The sequence below is a fragment of the Orcinus orca genome, chromosome 1 (assembly GCF_937001465.1).
Source record: "Orcinus orca chromosome 1, mOrcOrc1.1, whole genome shotgun sequence".
Taxonomy (NCBI): domain Eukaryota; kingdom Metazoa; phylum Chordata; class Mammalia; order Artiodactyla; family Delphinidae; genus Orcinus; species Orcinus orca.
The window spans coordinates 112,591,011-112,597,010 of NC_064559.1; positions in this window are offsets into that span (position 1 = coordinate 112,591,011).

The window sequence follows — 6,000 nt, forward strand, 5'->3', positions numbered from 1 at the left end:
ATATGTGGAATCTAGAAAAATGGTACAGATGATCTTATTTGCAAATCAGAAACAGAGACACAGACAGAGAACAAACGTATGGATACCAAGGGGGGAAGGGAGGGGGCGGAATTAATTGGGAGATTGGAGTTGACATATATACACTGTTGATATAATGTATAAAATAGATAACTAATGAGAACCTACTGTATAGCTCAGGGAACTCTACTCAGTGCTCTGTGGTGACCTAAATGTGAAGGAAATCCAAAAAAGAGGGGATATATGTATACGTACAGCTGATTCACTTTGCTTTACAGTAGAAACCAACACAACATTGTAAAGCAACTATAATACAAATTAATTAAAAAACAAAACAAAACAAAAAACAAACAAACAGGACTTCCCTGGTGGCGCAGTGGTTGAGAGTCCGCCTGCCGATGCAGGGGATACGGGTTCATGCCCCGGTCTGGGAGGATCCCACGTGCCGCGGGGCAGCTGGGCCTGTGGGCCATGGCCGCTGGGCCTGCGCGTCCGGAGCCTGTGCTCCGCGATGGGAGAGGCCACAGCAGTGAGAGGCCCGCGCACCAAAAAAAACCAAAAAGCAAACAAACAAAAAAACAAACAAAAAACAAAAGTAGAGTGGAGCTTTAGTGACTAGCTCCTTTCAACACTCACATTGTGTTACAAACTTAAACTGTGTTTCCTACTTTAGCATTCTAATCATTCCATGAGATGAGTCCTTTTATATTTTGTTTGGGGAAAAATAAATTAAAATTTTAAAGTGTAAAGAAACAGGCATAAGGATTAAAAAGAAAGCAAAATATACGGAAATACAGTTGTTGAAGTATTTTTAAATATTTGTGACATAAAAATGCATAGAATTCCCTATTAACAAGTTAATATTAAACCTAAAAAAAAAAAAGACCCAACTCAAATGTCACTTCCTCCATGAAGACTATCCAGATAATCCAAGTAAGAAGTGATCTTTGCCTTCTCGTTGTTTTGTTTTTCTGACCCTGACCCTGACCCTGACTGCCTTCTCATAATTTTGGTTGCACCACATTTATGGTCTTATCACAAATGGTCTTCAATTATAGTTTTTTGTTTACTTACCTTCCCTGCTAGAATAAAGGATCCTTGAATGAGGACAATTTGTTGTTCACTACTGTATCTCCCCTCTTCCCCATTCTCTTGCATGTATACAGACCTCATAAATATTCATTAAATGAACAAATGAAGGAAAACTAAATAAACAATCAAATGAAAGATGAGACTTCAGGTTTGATTATATTTTGAACAAGACTCCAAGCCTCACTAAGAGCTCCAGCTCTCTATTTAAAAAAAAAAAAAGGTAAATTGCTTCAATTGCAAGTATCAGTTGACCTTTGCCTCTTGAGGACTGTTTCTGAAACCAAAGGCAGAGTGTGATTCCCTGTGTGGTATGTGGGAAGCTGACTATGAAGCTCACGACGGGTGGATTGAAGAGCATGATGAGGTCTCAGAATGCTGTAGTGACAAGAAGCCGATTGGAAAATGGGTAGGGGATTTTCCTGTTGTGGATGATGTGAAAACATGAGCAAAGCAAACAAGCTGTGTTAGAAGTGTTTTATAAGCCTCCTCTGTGTCCATTTCTAAAAGGACAAGCAGTCGATTCTGGAGATAAAGGAGGTCATTTTTTCCCAGCCATTGCAGCCCTTTGGGGATGGACTCTGCTTCAGTAATAGCACCATTCCTTTTGTAATAATAGCCCTGCTGCTTGGGCAGCAGCATTCAGGGAAGTACTGTTTGCCAGGTTCCTAGTCCTCCTCGTAGGAAAGGACCATCTGCTCCTGGCATAGCAAAGGTGCCCAGCCAGAGACGAGCAGAGACTGTGCCAGGCGGGAGCCCTGGAGTAACTGATGGAGTGAGTCAGAGTGGCTCTCACACCAAGGCCTAACCACAATAGTTATTTATCACAGTAGAGCTATTTTAGGTATGCTCAAAACCATGCGAAGCACTGTGGGTTACACAAATGTATAGAAGACACTATCATTGCCCTGGATAAGCTTAAAACTGTGGGGGGCATTTTATATGCTTTCTTTTGAATAAATTCCTCTTTTATATAAACTTACGAGAGACAATGAACATGTGAAGAAACTAAGAAAACTTCTATAGCGGAATATAAATATTTATATTGAAGGGTTCAGGTCATAGTGAGATGGAGTTGGGGCAGGATTTCTGAAGAAAAGAGTAACTAGCTTTTATGGCTTTATCCTGGTGAAAATTGGGGAAATGACGAGAAGTGGCCAAAGAAAAAAGTTCTTAAGAACTTTTATCCAGCCTTAGTTACCAGGAGAGACTAGATTGGAAGGTACATAGATAGGAAGATGACTAAGAGCTTATCACTGCACGAATCCAGCTGTGAAATGGGGATGGTGGTTAACATGGGAACGGAAAAGACAGGTTGAATTTGAGAGTCATTGAAGAGAAAGGACCAAGAGACCTTGGTAACCAAGGGGATGCTTACAAAGTACTGACTGTTTCACAGATAATACACAAAGGCCACATCAAATCAATGACCGTGGGGATGTAGGGGAAGGCAGGAGTAGTGAAACTGAGGCAAAGATTGGTAAGTGGCTTTCCAAGGGTAAAACGTGCCTCCGCAGGAAGAAGGATGTTCTGAGAAAATTGAATGTCGTTCCTATTAACTAGTTTATGTTGTCCTAATAATCCCCCCACGTCTTTTTGGTTAAAGATTCTTTGTCATCGAACTCCCAACCTCCATGACACTGATCTTTCCTCTTAAACTGGCACATTTCCCTCTTGCTGGAACAGGTGACAGTGTAATCAGCACTCCTCCCTGTTGTCATCTTCCTCCTGAACAAACACCATAGCCAGATGAGGAAGCGGTGAGATGTTCCTTCCTCACTCTTCTTCAGGTACTACAGTTTTACTTTCCAGTAGAACTCACCCTTGATGGTTCTGATAAAGTGTTTATGAGTCTTTTACTGCATGGAATTGTTGTGTTCACTTAGGGTTTATGTCAGACTGGTTTAAATGGTTCACTGTAAATTCTTCAGTTCTTTTAGGTTTTTGCTAGTCTTTGCTGAATGACTTGTTTCCCTTCCCCAGCTCTTGATCTTCCCACAAGATACAAATGAGTCAACAGAATCTTCATCAAAAGGAAAGAGAAAGACAAATACCGTATGCTAACACGTATATATGGAATTTAAGGAAAAAAAAATGTCTTGAAGAACCTAGGGGTAAGACAGGAATAAAGACACAGACCTACTAGAGAATGGACTTGAGGATATGGGGAGGGGGAAGGGTAAGCTGTGACAAAGCGAGAGAGAGTCATGGACATATATACACTACCAAACGTAAGGTAGGTAGCTAGTGGGAAGCAGCCGCATAGCACAGGGAGATCAGCTCGGTGCTTTGTGACCGCCTGGAGGGGTGGGATAGGGAGGGTGGGAGGGAGGGACACGCAAGAGGGAAGAGATATGGGAACATATGTATATGTACAACTGATTCACTTTGTTATAAAGCAGAAACTAACACATCATTGTAAAGCAATTATACTCCAATAAAGATGTAAAAAAAAAAAAAAAAGAATTATGCTCCTATTGTCCTCCAGTATCTGTAGAAAGAAGTGTGAAAAATTAAGTGGTAATTAAACATAAAACAAGTGTTTTGTTTTCACCCTCAATTTGTTTTTTGCTTGCTTGAGTCGTCTGCTCAGGAAATGGCCTTTCAGCTAAGTGGGTTTTTGAGGTTTGGTTATTTCACGGTTTTTCTATATCCTTTGGGTTAAGAGTGGAACAGAATCCTAAGCATTGCTGCTTGCTTTTAAAGAAGATCTGCACTTCTGCTAAGACACTATTTTCAGATCCTCATATGTTGGATCTCAGCAAGTTTTTCTTTCTTACCTAATATCTATCTCCATCTTATCCCTCCCTAAGTTGAGAATAAACTTAGAGAGAGATTGTTCTGAAATATAGGCTTGAGGAAAGTAGACTTGAATTTTATTTTATTAGCTATCTTTTTGTTTATTCATTAGTAAATTTCTTGTTTTGATGGAAGTGAAGACATTCTAAGGTGACAGATTATGAAACTATATGTCTTTTAGTTGTCCAAATATAGAAAATCACTTTCCTTTTAGGGTTATGCTTTGCTACTTTGCAAATAAGTTTGGAATATTTTAATTTTTATCAGTAATTAAGTCTATATCTTAGTTCTGAGATGCTTTATAAACTGGTTAAGAGTGTTTTTCACCATGTTCTGGCTTGTTCATTATTGTATAGGCAGCCCCTAACATAGTACTTAGCATTCAGGGGGTACTCAATAAATTTGTTGAACAAATTAATGGATTATTGTAGGTCTTTTTCTAATTAAAAATGGCATAATAATTTTAAAAGAAGAACTTAAAAAATCTTTAATCCCAACCCTTCTGCAATTGATTCTGTTTTGCATCTTTTAGTCTTCATTTAACAATGTGCATACTTTTACATGGTTTTGGTTATTGTGAACTTGAAATTTTGTCTTCAAAAATTTTTTTCCCATATTTTGTGCTTTTAAAAAGCCAAATTAAATTGCATTATTTAGAGCAGCAAGAAAATCTCCTAAATTTCATGATAGTTAGGAATAGTTTGAGAACTACTATTCTACTCTCTTCAAATATTGTTGAGGATATGGTTCATTTTAATTTATTATGTGGATCGGGATTGAAATTCTTCATTGGCTTCACACTGCCTATAAGCAAGATACCTCATGACCTTCCCTTCCCTGTGGTAAGGTTCAATGAAGTAGATGCAGCCAAAGAGTTCAGAATCATTTCCTAAAGGAAGTTTGAATAATGTTGCAAAACAGAAAGGATTGCTAATAGCAAATAGAGGAAGTTCTAACAGCCCATTTCCAAATTTTCTTCATGACTATCTCAGACTAATTTTGTTCTCATATTTATTGAACTTCTGTCCTCGAACAGAGGTGTTATGCTGATTTTTGTCTCGTTCTCACACCAAATGAGACACGCTTGGGTAGGTTTGTACCCATTGAGGAGGGAACTTATGCAAGCTGAGATTTGCAAGCTTTTTCTAGAACAGCCTCCCTATCAGGGCCCAAATGCTACATGCACAGTGTGGCTTCCAGAAACAATGGCCTTTCCTGAGGCTTTGGTTGAAGAGTAGAAATACCTTCTCTAGAAATAGTTCTTCAGACTTTCTGCCCTAAAAGGTGTATTGTTGCCAGCTAGGTGGTTGATTTTACTCTTTTTCTGTTCCTCCATATTTTACTAGCATTACATACAGGGGATTTTATGCCAGATTCCTGGTCAGGTGCTCTTCTTGGGGGCCACCGTGCCCCTGGATCCCATAGACCAAGTGCTCTCAGTCTTTATAGCCAGAACCCAAATGAAGCTCAAAAAGTACTGGAAGGTGGGGGTGGGGTCCTGAAATCACACTTCCCTTAATGGAGGTTAGCACTTCCCCAGCTCTGGGAGAAACCCAGACTCTCAGAAGCAGCTGACTTTGCTTCATTCAAAAGAGAGTTAGGTCTATATGGCAGAATCAAAAGTTCTAAATAAAAATGCCTTCTCTGACGAACAGAAGTTTGCCACCGATCACACTGACAAGAAACCTTTTAGAAGATGTCTTAACTCCAAACAGTGTCTCCAAACTGGGCCTAAATGAACTTTTACAGAGTTCATTTGGGACATGAGGAAACAGAAGGTGTCAACAGGGCCTTTGTGCTCATTGGGGATATGGGGAGAGGCAGAACCATCCATGAGACCTGTAATTCTGCCTTTTCTCTAGGAAGCAAGAAAAATTGTGAACTTTGCTTAAGGGCGACGGAGTGGAATAGTCTCAGAGCTAAGCAGCCCACACACACATTACATTCTGGCTAGCCTCTTGTTTGTTAAAAACTTGAATTGCAACCAGGTTCCTCTCTTGACAAGGAAGGCGCTAGGGCCCAGGAGTGAGGTGCTGGCTTTGTTGTGTGACCACAGAGTCTGGTTACGTACTAATTTCCTCTAGGGCTTGAGAT